Below are 16,773 nucleotides of genomic sequence, written 5' to 3'. Positions count from 1 at the left end.
CCAACTTTAATGCTTTTTAGTCAGCCACACCTGTTCGTGCCACCGGGCTACTGAGATTCCGGACCCAGCTTCTTTCTGAGGTGTAGACTAGTAGTGGCCTTGACCTTTGAGGGTGAAGATGAAGTGGAGTGCAGAAGGTACCCAGGAAAATGCTACGACCCTTGTCACACCTGCCTCAGGCTAAGGTCGAGTGCCTGTCCGACGTCTGCCTGACAACAATGTACCAGTCTGTCCGGCTTGGTAATTACAAAGGCCTGTGTTTGTATGCTTCTGTGCGGTGTACCAGTAAGCAACTAGTGATCAAGTAATCAATGCCTGGCAGGAATGCTCCGCTCACATCCCTGGTGAGGCTGAGGCAGTGGCAGTGGCTTTGCTACTCTCAGCCTCTTTGACTAGCATCACCAATTTTAAAACTCCCACAATGCCTGTTTCTACCCTGATGGGCTTGGCTGTGGCTGTAAGTGGAGAGCCCAGGTCAGGACGCCTGCTTCCCTCTCAGCCAGCCATCTGTGTGGGTCACAGGGTGGCATCCAAAGCCAAGCCTGCAGATGGTAGGTGTTCTGGGCCACCCTGGCTCAGCAGCTCCCCTCTTAGCCCCACCCACCCCCATCATCTCTACCTGCCAAGGCCAAACCCTCAGAAGACTGTCCTGAGGCCCACCTCATTTCCCAGGGAAGAGCCAACATATTTCAAGCAAGGTTCCTTAACTTCCTTTATGATGCCCTGGGACTGTTCAGAAGCCAGCTTCTCAGCTGGAAGCCAACGCTGGGTCCTTTCTCAGCCCCCTGAATCCCCTTTCTTCCTCCCTCACACTCTGCCAGGTACAAAGGAAAAAACACATCTCCTTTAAGCAAACCTCAATCCAGTGTAGATTTTATAGGTTTGGGTGTTGTACTTTTGTAGGAACCAGCCGTGATAAGCACTCCAGAGGCCCGAGTCTCAGTCATTTACCCTGAGGCAATACCTGGTTCCAAGACAGATCACAAACTATAACTACCCAGGCACCACTCAGGAACAGACTGTCCAAAGGAAATTCCTAACATCCCAACCATTGTAGATAGGACCACCTGCCAGCACACACCCACCGCTTTTCACCAGGACACCCCTAGACAAATGTCAGTCAACCATGGGTCCTGAACCTTAGAAATCCCTCACCCCAACCTCTGCTATTATAAAAATCCCACCTGGACACATGGAGAGTCCAAGTTCAAACTTGAACAAGAATAAAGGCTCTTTGCTTTTACAGACAGTACTCGGTCTCACAGTGGTTTTTGGAGGACTCCATAATCTGGAGCCTAACAGTTTTGATAAAAACAAAAACCCTGCCGGGCGGTGGTGGCACACGCCTTTAATCCCAGCACTTGGGAGGCAGAGGCAGGCGGATCTCTGTGAGTTCGAGACCAGCCTGGTCTACAAGAGCTAGTTCCAGGACAGGCTCCAAAGCCACAGAGAAACCCTGTCTCGAAAAACCAAAAAAAAAAAAAAAAAAAAAAAAAAAAAAAAAACCCTTCTTTAAAGATATATGGATGAGCTGGGCCTAGTGGCATAGGCCCACAATCCTGGCCACTTTAGGGGCGAACTGGAAGGATGACAAGTTCAAGGTCACCTGGGCTACAGAACAAGTTCGAAGTCAGCCTGGACAATGTAGCAAAACCTTGTCTCAAAATTTTAAAAAAAAAGGGGGGGAGGGGGCTCGCACTAGGTACAATGTCTGGTACGGAGGAGTGGGGGAAACGGAGTGACGGTTGTGTGTCCTGAACTAGCAGGGGCTTCCAGACAAGACTGGCTGTGACTGGTAACAGTGCGCTAAGAACACACAACAATTAAACAAAAGGTTTTTAAAACCCTGTCCCCAAGGTTTTAAGGTAGCTTTCTACTTTTCAAATTAGCGACAAGCAAGATGCTGCTGAAGGTCCTACCTGCTAGGAGCTCTCCAGCCTATCCTGTCCTGGCTTTAATAAAACCCAGAAACCCTCATTTCTCCAACTATAGAATTGCCCCTTTCTCGGCACACACAACTCACAACTCCCAACACTCAGGAAGCTGAGGTAGAAGGATTCTCAGGCCAGTCTAAGCTAACACACATGGCAAGTTCCTGGCCAGCGTGTGCTACACAACCGTCCATGTCTCTAAAGAGATGGATGGGGCTGGAGGTCTGGCTTAGCAATTACGGGTACTGGTTGCTCTTTTGAAGACTCTGAGTTCTGGATCCCAGGTTCATAACCATCTGTAACTCTATCCCCAGGGGATCTGATGCCATCTTCCAGCCTCTGTGGGCACGGCACGCACGTGATACACATACATGTAGTCAAAACACCGTATATGTAAAAATATGGAGGGAGGGAGGGAGACAGACATCACAATTCAGAAAGCCGTTCCTTCATGTAAGAAGGGAGAACCATTGAGTGTTCAAGCCGCTGGTGTCCTAGGGACACAAGCAGAAAGTTCCAGAGAGGTGTTTACCAAGCCATGCCAACCCCACACTCCCCAGGAACTTTGGGTGCCAGAGCTAACAGGAAGGACGCTTGCAAGCCTTACCTTTTAGAGGATCTCCATCTTGGGGTGATAGGTGGACAGGCTGCCCAGATGTTCTGTAGGGTAGGCCCCCAGGGCCACCAGCCACCCACACTCAGCCCTGCTCAGCTGCCTGTCTGGTCACTCTAAGGGTAGAATCTGGCTGGTGAGAAGATTCTGACACTGGGTTATGATGTCAGAATAGGCTGTGACATCAAAGTGGTGGCAGGGAAGGGAAGGGTACAGGGCCAGAGATGGGAGACCTTGAGCCTGGCCAGCCTACGGAAGTGAAACCCCAGATAAAAAGGTGGCTGGCTTGTGCCCAGCTCCTACAGCTTTCCAGACCTACCCTCACCCTGTGAGGCAGATAGAAAGATCATCTAACAATGACTCACACGCCCTGAGCCTTATGTTGGGCATCCATATAGAAGCAGGGCACGTGTAGGAGCCATCCTCTAGCGCCCTCTTGTGTTAACTTAAAGGATATTTTTATTTGTTTATAAATAAAGGTGGTTTGCCTGCAGACCAAGAGGAGGTCTGTAGGATTAAAGGGGCCAACCAAAGTAGCACAAGAAACCAGAGCCAAAGAAACACACCTTGACCTGAAACCAGAGCCAAAGACTCGGCCCTGAAACCAGAGACAAAAAACACACCCTGACCTTGAGAACAGAGCCAATTCACTACCCTGAAACCAGAGCCAAAGAAACACACTTTGCCCCTGACCAATTCAGCACCCAAACCAACCAATCCCTGAGCACGGAATCCAGCAATCTCTGAGCTTATCCAAACTCAAGGATTAAAATCTGACCAGTTCCACCATGAAAATCTTCACCCTGGAAAAACTCCGCCCCTGCGAAGCCCTGTATAATAAGCCCTGCACCTGTTAAGTGGGGAGCTGCCCTTTTCACCCCAACAGAGGCAGTCGCTCTCCAGGATTCTTCCCTCCCAATAAATCCCTTGAATGAGGTTTGGGTGAAGACCTTTAGCTGGAGTGTAGCAGAGCAGACAAGTAACAATTTTCTCTGGGGTCAGAGCGGAGCAGAATTGTAACACTTTCATTGGGCAAACCTTCCCCAAGCAGAGCAAGATGTTACTCAGGTCCGGGAACCTGAGCAGAGTTATTACACTGGGAAAACCTTTCCCTGGAGCAGGGCTGTAAACTGTTACACTTATGACGACTTTGTGGTATTCCTTGGCCCCTGACTGCCAGGATCTCTTTCCATCCAAGCTGCAATATTTACAAGGTCCACAGCAGAAGCCCCAAGGAAACCAGGTATCACAGTTCCCCACGGCAGGACAAAGTGTGGGCTGATAAAATGTAAGGTGGCCATCATGTTTAAATTCTAGATACACAACACACAATAAATAAAATTTGTCAAACGGGACAGTGTGAGTGGCTTGAATTGGTTTTTTGTTTTGTTTTGTTTGTTTGTTTGTTTGTTTTTTAAACAATCCTGCCATCCCACTCAGGGAGGCTTGGTAAGATGGATTCCCATGCTGTCCTGCATCTCAGTAAGGATCCCATGGTCTCCGATTCTCTCCTCCTGCCTCCAGTTCCCCAAGGCTGGGATTAGAGGTATGTGCCCCCATGACCAGTGTAACAACTGACAAATCAAACAAGCAAAGAAACAACCCAGGGTGACATGCTGCTGATATTTAAGGGCTTTTCTACAGCTCTCTTGGGTCGTTTGCAAGCAAGGACAGTCTGTTTCTCCCATTCTGATCTGGGTGACCTTGCTGCCCTTCTCTGCTTGACCTGCTGACCGCGAGCGAGCATGGGTCTGGGGACAAGAGTGGGAATCTCTGTCCATCTCCAAGAAGCACCCGGCATGCACAGGGTGATACTGGCTTTGTTCCTGCTCCTTAGACTGATCATCAAATGCTGACTTTGTTAGGCTCCTGGCCTCAATCCATCTTGATCACGTGAACTACTTATGTCTTTCTGGATTCCAAATGCTAATATTTTGAAGATTTTACAAACCATGTTCACGACAGACATCGAGTTGGGGCTCTCCTGTACCATATTTCCCTAATTTTGTATCAAGGCAACAGCATCGTCATACAATGGCCTGGGAATCTCTCTCTGATTTCTAGAAGACAGGGCTGTTTCTTTTACAAATGTTTTATGAAGTTTATGAAATCACCTAGGTATGAGACAGCTGGACATGAGCCCAGGACTTTATAAACAATTTAAGATTTTTCTGAAGCAAATCTTACCATTTAGTCCATGCTGGCCCCAACTTTCAATCCTCCTGCCTCAACCTCCTGAGTGCTGAGATTATAGGCATGCACTACCATGCTTGGTTCCATAAACTGCTTTATGGGGTCAGTTTATCAAACATGCATGTGTTCTCTCTCTCTCTCTCTCTCTCTCTCTCTCTCTCTCTCTCTCTCTCTCTCTCCCTTTCTCTCCCTCCCTCTTTCTCATCTGGTATTTTCTAGCTTCACAGAGATCCCTTTTCTGGTCTTTTGGGCCAATACACTGTCTACCACTTACAGCTAAGTGTGGTGACGGGGAAATGCAGTGGGGGCTGCAGTGGGGGTGTGCACCACGGTACTTCCTGCTACAGATTTCTGAGTTTGGGGCTCCCCTGCTGCCTGCACTGTCACATCCTAAAGATTTCCTGCTCCGCAGGCCTGACCTGGAACTCTCTCCGCTCTCATGTACACCTCTCCACACTCCACAAGATCCCGGAAGGAAAAACTCTCAATCACCGCCCATTTGATGCTGCCTCAAATGGCCTTGTGGCTGTTTAACTCTCAGAGAACACACAGGGCCATGGTGCTCGGTGCAACATAATTCCGTCCACTCGGACAACCTCCAGCTCTACGGGCGGAAACGGGAACAGTGGCCCAGCTAATGCAAGCCAGAGTCGGGATGTGAGCCTAGGTCTCTCTGGTGCCCGGCTGCCCATGGTTAGGAGATGGACAAGCAGGGGCGAGGAAAGCTAAACAGCTGGGCAAGCAAAAAAGAACACCCCCACCACTACCACCAAGCAGGAGCTGAGGGACTAACCAAGGCCAGGTGGCAAGATACACTGCTTTAAACCCAGCACTCAAAGGCAGGCAAGTGGATCTTTGTGCATTCAAGACTAGCCTGTTCTACAAACTGCATTCTAGGCAGCCAGGACTACACACACTGAGACCCTGTCTCAAAATAAATAAATAAATAAATAAATAAATAAATAAATAAATAAAATCAAAGAAAGGAGTTCATCAGAGTCAAGGGTACAAGAAAGGTGACTGCCACAGGTCATTGCTGACACTGAAGTAACTAAATTGGTGTCACAGAGCCCACAGGTAGGGTTAGGTCAGGTGTTCTATGCTGCTGCATGGCTGAAGATGCCAAGGGCATGTTGACAAAGGGACACAGCATTGGGTTTGAGGACCTGAGGGCTGGTGAGTGGGAAGGAAGCCCAGCAGAGGCACCGAGATGCTGGAATCTGGAAGAATGAGCAGCATGGGTAGGAAGAACAGGCAGTGCATGTAGCTGACCCTTCTCTGGCCTGGTTGGCCTTCCCAGAGGAAAGGTGCTACCTGGAGGAGATTCCATTCTGACTGGGCTCTTCTCCCACATCCCAATCACCCCAGAGGACCTTAAAAGGGCAGCTGAGTGAGCACAGCTGTGCCAGGGCCAAAAGTCCTTCCAGCCACCAGATGGCAGCTGTGGACACCAGATAAAGCTTTTTTTCCAGGTGGAGGAATACTACCCGGTGCATCACTAAATACCAGGGAATGCTGTACCCTTTCAGATGCTGTTTTCCTGTCAGACAAAGAAAGGGTCTGAGAATAAAAGAGACTGCCTTGGCAAGACCTAGATGTGAGCTCTGGTCTCTCGTGACAGATGGCCTCGTCCGTCACCAGCTGCCACTGGAGGCCTCCACCGTCAGCTAGCTGCTCACAGCCCTGCATGCTCTCTGCTCCCCGACCCTGTGGGTCTGGCATTGCCAAGTGGGGTGGTAGGATGGAAGTGAGAATGTTTAGTCTGGGCATTGTAACCTGTGGCCTGAGGACCACACACATCTCAGCCTGACTCGTTTCTAGATGACAACATCATGTCACAGTTTGAAAAAGTTGGACACCCAGGCTAGGTCAAGAGCTACCTGCTGAGGTACAGATGCTTACCCGGCAGCAGAGTAGACCTCCATAGGAGGTCATAAGGGAGCTGCTCCCCGTGTGGGGATCTGGCCAGTGGATGAGCTGAGAGGTTAGGAATTGTGTGGGTAGATAACCATGTGCCACAGGCTGAGGTAGCCTAAGTAGCATTTATCATCCAGTAAAGAAGACAAAGAGATCGGAATTTAAAACCAACAAAAACATGGTGAGTGTAAGTCAGGTGTCAGGGCAAACACCTGTAATTCCAGCACTTGGGAAGAAGGCAGAGGGACAAGGGACACAAGTCTCCATGACCCTGAAGGCACAGGAGGGGAGCAGGCGTCACAGTGATGTCTGGAGGACGCAGGCAGCAAATGGCTGACTCTCAAAGGGAGCCTCAGTAGGGAGCAGGGCTGGAGCTGCTCCAACAAGATGCTATAGGCGGCAGCCAGGAACTTCCCCTCAGCCTGAGCATAACACAGGGCTGCTCAGGCAGAGGGAGAGCCCTTGGGGATGGTCACAGAGCCGAGCAGGGCGGCTAGGTAACCTCAGACAGGGTGGAAGGACACAAGGGTGGCTCAGCACTGTGAACAGTGTGGAAGGATAACGGGTTGGACCATTTCTTCCTGAGAAGCAGTATTTATCATAAAAAAAAAAAACAAGACAAAGAAAACTCATTGTCAAACCAACAAAAACATAGTTATTGCTACAGGCCAGGCAGGATGGCAAACACCTGTAATCCTAGCACTCGAGAGGTGGAGGCAAGAGGATCATGGGTTCAAGGCTAGCCTGGACTACATAGTGAAACCCTGTCCCCAAAACAAACAAAAAAAGCATAATCAGCCAAAGACAGGCACAGCATCGATGAAGACAAGGCCCTGCAGGAGGGCAGAGGTAGGAGAGAATGTGGCCATTTTTCCTGGGTTCAGTGAGGGGCAGGGCGGGTAGACTAAGGTTGATGCCAGGAAGCAGAACAGTGGCACGACCTGGCACAAGGGGTCCGTCTGGGTTTCATGTAGGTAGGCAAGCCCAGCAGACCTCACCTGTGTAGGCAGGTTGGCTTGTTAAAGGGTTTCTAGATTTTGTGTGCTCAATACAGCATGTGATCATCTCCAAATCCCTCGGCGGCATCGGGGAGAAAACAGCAGCTTTGCAGCAGGTACCAAGAGAACAGACCTTTGCCCTCTCGGCCTGTGGTTTAAGAAGACTGAGCAGAGTGTAAAGACTGTCTCCCCAAAGATAACCTGGAGGCGGAGCCAAACAGCACAGGGTCAGTTGTGTTCTCGGGCCAAGAGGAGGGAAATGAGTGGGCCCAGCGCCGTGGGTCCCTTTCCCAGAGGCCACACTGAGAGGAAGGAGAAAGCTCTCTCCAGAGAGGCCCAGAACAAACACAGCATGACCTTCCCCTGCGCGGCGCCACACCACACTCTGTCAAGGTTACCACACTCTGTCATAGTTATTGTCTGAACTGGAATGGTCCCCAGAGGTTCATGTTTAGGATGCTCAGATGGGAGCTTTTAGGAGACAGAACCTGGGTAGCTGAAGTAGGTCACTAGAAAAGAGACTTGGGAGGTTCTGCCTGCCCACAGTGCCAGTCTTCCTCTCTGTCTCCTGGATAACCACATATGAAGATCGCCTGCTACGTGCTGCCATAGACTGAGCCAGCTCACTGGACTCCTTCCCTGCCACCGTGAACAGAAATCCCTGTGAAGTCATGAGTCAAAATAGGTCCCCTCCCTCAGGGCATTCTGTCAGGTAACATGCCACAGGGACAATTACTCTCAGTAGCAACAACACACATGCAGGGGACCACTCCCCAAGGAGTCCAGACTTGGACACACTGGACACTCTGCTAAAACAGACCCCAAATGAATTGCCAAACTTTTATTCCTCCATCAGAATCAAGTGGAATACACACTATCATTTTGTGAATGAAAAAAGATTAACACCACAATCTATAAGAAGGCCCTAGTTTTGCAGTAAAGGAGGCAGAATTCCCTCAGATGCGATATTTGAGGCTTCAGAAAAACCACTGCCTTAGATGGAGTGGGCCATGCTGTCTGTAGCCTGACATACAGCTCTTCCCTTGTGGAAGGCCCCTCACCCTGTCTCATCCACGCTCACCCTACTGCAGTGCCCAGTCATCCAATTCCTCCCAACACTCTATCTTCCTCAGGGAAGAGACTGCCTGAGCCTCTCTGCTCAGGCCATGGCTAGCTCTATCCCAAGGGTTCTTCTGGAACAGGGGGTTTGAAATTTCCTCCCAGAAAAAAAAACCTTCCACCCTGCAGAAAAGATCCTTAAACTCAGGAGGTACACAACTCAAACGTTTCAGACTGTGCCTGAAACAGAGCACATACACTAGGCCCCCTCCCCTCTCAGGTATATGCTGGAGGGACAGCTGAGAGCTCTCTCAGACCAACTGGGCTGCCTAGAAGAGGCTCAGACCAGACCAGCCAACTAGCAGAAACAGAGACCAGCCCAGCTTCCTGGAAGAAGCTCAGACCAGACCAGGCAACTGACAGAAGCAGAGACCAGTCCTGCTTCCCAGAGCTGCAAAGGACACTCTTATCTGCGGAGCCTCCTGCAGCTGAGCAGTGGGCTCAGGGCCCAGCTCCGTGAGCTGTCACTCGTGCAGGATGGGCTTAGGTGATGCAGCTGCCTCTGAGTCATTTCTGCTCCTGTAAGTAGCCCCTCACCCATACTGTAAGGAACCCCAATCAATAACACCCATGGGTCCATCCAGGTGGACTTCAGTGGTATCCGTCCTTTGGTCTGTCATGGCTTCCGTATCTGAAGCCAGGAGATGTCTGCTTGTGTCTTCCCTCAAACAGTGCCACACACCAGGGTCCCTGTTCCCCTGGTTTCTTACTCCACCTGAAGTACAACTCTCTTCTTCCTTTACGGGGCTCACTGGAGTCCATCTGCACACCTCTCCCTAGACAGTGATTTTCTGACCTCAGCCCCCACTTCAGGCTTAGCCCCCCCGAACACAAAAGGACACGGAGGGAGGTTGTCTGAATGACGTGTGAACGTGAGCGTATGTGGAACATTTTGGCTCTGAGCGACTCCATGTGAGTGTGGAGAGAAAGCACTTCCCACACGTGCCACAGGGCTGTCGGGAGGGAAAGGGAATGCCAAGAGCGCCCGGAGTCCTGGCCTCTCAGACCCTCTTGCAAAGTCTGCACCGTGAGTGGCTCACCTCAACATTCTCTGTGAATTCGCAAACACATTGAAAGAAAATTCACTCGCTTTCCCTCGTGTAGCAGGATTGGTTCAGTTTTGCTTTGCGAGCACTGTGAGCTTCTGATTTCTTAGTAATCGTGACATGGTCTTTGTGAACAAATGAGGACCAGCTCTACACCAGAGAAAGTATTCCCTGCACCCCCAAATACACAGGGGAAGGGGCCATCAGAGCCACCATCAGCAACAAGGGGAAGGGGCCATCAGAGCCACCATCAGAAACAGGCGGAAGGGGTCATCAGAGTTACCATCAGAAACAGGGGGAAGGGGCCATCAGAGTCACCATCAGCAACAAGGGGAAGGGGCCATCAGAGTCACCACCAGCAACAAGGGGAAGGGGCCATCAGAGTCACCATCAGAAACAGGCGGAAGGGGCCATCAGAGCCGCCATCAGCAACAAGGGGAAGAGGTCATCAGAGCCACCATCAAGCAAAGCAGAAGGAATAGACACAGGAGGAAGGACCATTGGGTCATGAGCTATTCCAGTACCAGCTGCCCCACTGCTTCCAAAGCCTGATGTAACAAGTCCGCACGCAGGCTACAGGCACACTCGCCTATCCCCAGTACAGCCCAGGCACCCCCGCCTTTCCCCAGTACAGCCCAAGCACACCCGCCTTTCCCCAGTACAGCCCAGGCACACCCGCCTATCCCCAGTACAGCCCAGGCACACCCGCCTTTCCCCAGTACAGCCGAGGAGTAGCCATTATTCCAACCCACCTTTCAACCTGTACTCAAACAATCAGATGTAAGAATCCAGGAGAAAGAGGTCACATTGGCAGGGGTTCTAGAAGAGGGAATGCCCACTGAAAACAGGGCTGCCTGGGATGAACAGTGACTTCTGGGCTCTCACCACTAAACTTGCCCAACTGTTCTGCCCGTCATTCTCCTAGCCAAAGGTCGGAGTCCTAGATTCTGGTCACGCTGGTGTCTCTCAACGGCCCTTGATCCCCTGGTTCCTGATCAGATCTACAGCCCTTTGCTCCCACCCCTGCCGTGATCCCCAGGGGAGCACCACACGTCCACTGTGCCAGGTGGCTCGGGGTGGGTCTGTGCTCATTCCTGCGGAGATCGTGGTTAAAGTGTGAGAGCGCTGAGCAGGTGGTCAGGGTGAGGCGGTCAGCTGGGACTTCGCACATCATCAGATGACCGCACAGCAGAGACTGGGTCTGCCTCCAACCTATGTGCAGCTGGAGTCGGCACAATCATAAAATGGAGAAGTCCATAGGGGTAAATTTCAGGTGCCCAAGTGGACAGTTGCTTCCAGAGTACGCAGAGGTGTCTGGGTGTCACGGTAGTGTGGGTCTCCAGGCCAGTCCTACTCCAACAGCTGGTCCTGACTGGGGAAGACCCACAGATGGACAGAGCCGGCAGAGAAACCCACTCTCCCCATCAGCCAGCTGCTCCCTGACTGACACCCGCACTTCCTCAAGGAGTGTTCCATGTCTGCTAGGACGGCCCTGGCTGAGCCCCTGCACCAGTGATATGTCTGTATTAGCTGATTTTCTTGCAGTTGGCCCATGGCTGTTTGGTCTCCTGAACTTGGACAGAGCATCATAGTGATGAAGGCTTGAGGAAGAGGGGTTTCGTCAACTCATGGCCGATTGGAAGCAAGGAAAGGAACAGGAAGGTGCCAGGCGCAGGGTTCCCCCAAGTGCTCATTGCCAGTGACTTCCTCCCCCCAGAAAAATCCCACCTCCTGAAGTTTCCAGACCCTCGCTAAATAGGACCACCAACTGGGGAACCCAATTCATGAGCCTTTGGGAGGGAGACCCTTCATAGCCCAACACGACAGTCTCCTTGGGAGATGTGATCACAGAGTTCATCTAGGGCTGGTGCCGTGATTCAGGGGGACAGGCAGCAGGTAGATGGGACAGGCACCAGAACCTGGTCTCCAGTGGAGCGGCTCTGTCACACTACCTGCCGCTGGCTGTGAGCAGAATGGCATGTGAAGGGTAGGGCACACTACTCAACAGCACAGCTCCCAGGAATGAATCTCGTTGTACCCACAGTGTGCCACTTTCTGCATATTGTCAAATAATCCTTTCAGAAGCTGAGCAAGACAAGGGAACTAGATGCCAGAAATACCTGGTTTAACCAGGGCCCTATGGCTGTGGGTGGGGACTTGGGGTAAACCCTGACCGACTGTCTATTTCAAAGATGAGGAAACAGGCACTGAGAGATCAAGGTGCTTAGCCAGTGTTGGACACGCCCCAATCCAAGGGATCTGCCTGTGCTACCAATAGCATGCCACCTAACATGGGAAGGGGGAAGTTGAAGAAACAAAAAGCTCGCCAGAAGGACAGTATCAAGCCCTGACAAGGCCACTGGGCCCACCACAAGGCTCAGCTCTCAGCTACAACCTCTCTGTGTCCAGGCCCACACATCTCGGGTGCTCTGCTTTGTTTCTCAAGCTCAGCCGAAACCAGCTTCACTGTCCTCAGCCCTGATTCCCTCTGTAGCACAGAAACGGGTCTGTGCCCTCATCTGCCCTCATCCACACGTCCTGACTTCTGTTTTTCTTCATCAGTGTTTAAGAGAGTGTGTGTCACTATATAGTCCAAACTGGCCCAGAACTCACGATCACCTTTCCCATGGCACCAGGCAGAGAGAAACCTCGCCTCAGCGCTTCCCCACGAAGAGGTTAGGAGATCTGCTGAGGGTGCCATGGAACACGGGCCGACAATAGACCCTTGGTCGAGCTCTAACCCCTCTGCTATGCTCAGTGCTAGTTTCCAAGCTCACCATGGATATTAAGTGCACAGGTTCTCTGTGCTCGGGAGTATGTGTGTGCACCACATACATGCCTAGTGAATGGGGGCCAGAGAAAGGTATTAGAGTCCATGGAACTGGAGTTATCAATGGCTGTGAGTCAAACCCAGGTCCTCTGGAAGAGCAGTCAGGGCTTTAACCACCGAGCCTTCTCTCCAGCCCTTACTGAGATTTTACGGTGGAAGAGTGGTGGGTATCCGTCAACTCCTTTCCTTGTGTTGCTTGAGATGACTGTGCAGCCCTCGTCAGTCAAACTGGTATATGACATGGACTGCCTTTCTTTTGAACCTCCTTGAATTTGTGGAATAAATCTTACTTGATTATGGAGCACAATCCTTTACAAGTCACTGTTGAATGTTGTTTACATCTGTGCTCGTATAGGATGACGGGCCAAGTTTTCTTTTCTTGTGGAGTTTGGTGGACTTCGGTGTCACGGCTGGCTTTGCAGAATAAGAATTATTTCTTCTTATTTGGTTTCTTTTTTTTTTTTTTTTTTTGATAGGACTGGTGTGCATGCTTCCTTAAGTTCTTGGTAGAATTCCCCAGCACTGCCATCTGGTCTTGGGTTTCCTTTACTGTGAGATCTGATTCCCATGCCACACTTCTTTGCAAATGTTAAGATTTTTGCAGTTAGTCACAGTGATCTTGCTTAGACATTTCCCCATTTCATCTCGTCTAGGTTATCCAACTATATATAGTTCTCTTTATTTCTGCAAGGTCAGTAGCAATAACTGTTAGAAATAAGACAAGGGCCAAAGTTGGTATGGAAGAGGAGCTGACGTAAAGTCAATCTCGAGGAAAGAGAGCAGAGGGGCGTGGCCTGATTCCTTCCTGTGATGGGGTCTGACCAGCACTCTCAGGGGCAGGCTGAGCTAACAAGATGGTTCCATTTCTGTCTGGCCTTAGTGACTGTGGTCTGTTCTTCCTATTTGTTGAGTCTCCTTTTCACAGCCAGCTCTCCAATGTGTGTTTCTACAGCAGAAACTTCTGAGAGCTGCTCTTGCTGTACCCCATGAATGTTTTTATGCTGTGTTCTCATCTCCATCCGTCTCAAAGTTTGTTCCAGTTTCCCTTTGCGGTGGTCTGAATGAGACCACCCCCCCCCCATAGGCTCATATACTTGAATGCTTGGTCCCCAGCTGTTGGACTGGAGAAGGACTGGGAGGTGTGGCCTTGTTGAGGAGGTGTGTCACTGTGGGATTGGCTTTGAGGTTTCAAAAGCCCACCTCATTCCCAGTCTGCTTTCTCTCTCTCCATCTTGTGCCTGTGGATCAGATGTAAGCTCTCAGTCACGGCTCTGGCACCATGCGTGCCTGCTGCTGCCACACTCTCTGCCATGATGGTCATGGACTCACCCTCTGAACCAGGAGCTCCCAGTAAACTGTTTCTTCTATAGGCTGCCTTGGTCGTGGTGTCTTTCCACAGCAATAAAAAAAATAACCAAGGCAGAAGTTGTGTGAGGGAGTGGGGTTTTGCCATGACAGGCCTGGCCATGCTGTTTTTGGAGAATAGGGAGAGCAGTTGAACGCTGTAAGCAGGATGTTAATGGGCCAGTAGTAGGGGCTTGGAAGATGGCAGTGCTGGGAGCAAGGTGGACAACGGAGGCCCCGCTCAGGAGGCTTCAGAGAGGAGCAATAGTAGCCGCTGGGCTAAAGACCATTCTCAAGAGATTTTGGCAGAGGATGTGACTTTTTGTCTTTGTTTTAAGAATATGCCTGTGGCTAAGCTGGTGAGTTTGAGACAGACTGTGTTGATAGTGGAGCGGTCAAGACAGCCTAAAACTGGCTCAGTCACGTGATTATTAGTGATAACTCTTAAGCAAACCTAAAATGATAACAGGCCAAAACAAATACAAAGTGTAGTTTGAGGAGAAAAGGAACAGCAGGAAATTGAATGTTGGAGCCAAGGCTTGTACTGAAGGAGGTGAGGGGAGGCCTGACCCACACAAGACGAAGGGAGTGCTGCCCTCAGGGTAAGACCCCACCCAGCTAAGCTTCCACTCGTGAAAAGAAAAGGCCTCAGGAATTATCTGGTCCTAAAAACCATTTCCACAAATCAAACCTTATTCAAATGTAACTCAAGGAGAAGGGCAGGCTCCTCACCAAGCACACAGCTGGCTTGGCAGCACTGGCCATGTGAGTCTAGCTTTGGAGTCGTGAAAGATACAGGAGCAAGGGGTTATGGGATCTTCCTCTGTGGTTAGGGAGAGCCACTGAGGGCAGGTGTGCACCAGGAGTCCATACACGAAAGCCTGGAGGGGCCACTGTGTGAAGCTGTGGAAGGGAAGCCTGGACTGCGCTGGAGACCCCAAGATGTTAGAGGTGGCAGTGCTGCCGGATGTCTGCCGAGGAGAGCTGCACAGAGGGAGTGGAACCAGCCTGGGAGAGAAGCAATGCTGTAGGGGCAGTGTTAAGAACAGCGAAAGAGGGACCTTTGCAGTTGGGCCCAAACCACAATGGGTGACAGAATATGCCATGCAGAGAGAACTTGAGTGTGGAGTTTATTGAGAGGGTAAGGAGAGGGAGGGAAGAAAGAGAGAGAGAGAGAGAGAGAGAGAGAGAGAGAGAGAGAGAGAGAGAGAGAGAGAGAGAGAGAAAAGAGAGAAGAGAAGAGGGGAGGGGAAAAGATAGAGACCTGCCTCTTCAGAAAAACAGCAGGGAAGAGGGGGTGGAGCTTGTCTCTTAAAGGGGCCTTTAAGAGTGTGTGTGTACAGATTAGGCTGGTCAGGGTACAGCCTGGGTACATCCTGCCAGAGGCCAGGCCAGGAAAACATAATGCCTGGATCCTAACAAGCAGAGCCATCTAAGCCCCTGACATCAGACATGGAGCTAGAGGATTTGGGATTTGCCTTGCTGAGTTTTGGTACAGTTTGGGTACTGGCTGGTTTTATGTTTCAACTTAATGCAAGCTAGAGTCATCAGAGAGAAAGGAGCTCAGCTGAAGGCATTTTCTCAGCGATCAATGCAGGAGGGACCAGCTCATGGTGGGTGGTGCCTTCGCTGGCTGCATATGATCCCGGGTTCTATAAGAAGGTGGGCTGAACAAGCCAAGAGAAGCAGGTCAGTGAGTAGCTCCCGTTCGTGGCCTTTGCTTCAGCTCCTGGTTCCAGCCCAGCTTGAGTTCCTGTTCTAACTTCCTCTGATGAGGGACTATGATCTGGTAGGGTAAGTCCAATCAATCCTTTCCTCCCCAACTTGGCTTTGGGTCATGGTGTTTCATGGCTGCAATAGAAACCCTAACTTTGGCTTGGCATTTCCTCACTGTGTCCCCATTCTTCCCATCTGGAACGATAACGTATATTCTTTGGCACTGCGCGTTGAAAGCGTGTAATGTAATGTGCTTTTTGGATTTTACAGGAAGTTCCAATTGAGAGCTTGCCTTGAGTCTCGGAGAGATTCTGGACTTCAGACTTTTAAACAGTATGGAGACTGTGAAAAACTATGGGGACTTTCGAAGATGAATTAAGCAAATTTTGCAGTACAATATGGCTACACGTCTGTGGGTCCAGGGAGTGGAATGTGCTGGTTTGAATGGGACTGTCCTCTTAGGTTCAGCAGCTAATGGGACTTTAGCTGAGTTCTTCCCTCCTGGGAACCCACAAGGTGAACCTGCAAATTGTCCTTTATGTTGAGTCGGGAGCATAGCCACAGCCCCTGGCACCCATCCCAGCCCCCCATCCCAGCCCCCCATCCCAGCCCCCCATCCCAGCCCCCCATCCCAGCCCCCTGGCCTGAGAGTTGCATTGGTCTGGACTCCAAATCTCAGATTGCCAGGTCCTCATCCCTCTGTGTGTGTGTGTGGGGGGGGGGAGTCAGCACCACTCCCCCAGGGTATTTAAGTGGCTCCCAGAGGAGGAACACGTGGTTCCAGGTCTGCATGTGCTCCATACAGTGAAAAAACATACTGCAAAAACCAAGGCAACGCTTTTATGTACTAACAGGGACACATTTAGGATAAACAGCTAAACAGGGAAAGGCAGTGGAGTGTTGCACTTTAGACAAGTACCTCCTGGAGCACGTGTGCAAAGTCACCACCTCTGGCACCTCTGGTGGCCTCCAGTGAGAGACCAAGGTAGGCAACTGGGGGCAGGCATCCAATATGGGTTTTCCTCACGGGATTTTAGAGCTATGAGCTTATAAATCATATCCGGTA

General features: G+C 50.7%; 1 protein-coding gene across 3 annotated transcripts in view; it reads right to left on the bottom strand.

The window, feature by feature from the left end:
* Positions 1-16,773, bottom strand: part of Osbp2 (oxysterol binding protein 2) — a 151,280-nt gene that overhangs the window by 96,304 nt on the left and 38,203 nt on the right. The gene's annotated exons all lie outside the window — the stretch shown is intronic.

The sequence above is a fragment of the Chionomys nivalis genome, chromosome 6, assembly GCF_950005125.1.
Source record: "Chionomys nivalis chromosome 6, mChiNiv1.1, whole genome shotgun sequence".
Lineage (NCBI taxonomy): Eukaryota > Metazoa > Chordata > Mammalia > Rodentia > Cricetidae > Chionomys > Chionomys nivalis.
This window is presented reverse-complemented; position numbering and strand designations above follow the sequence as displayed.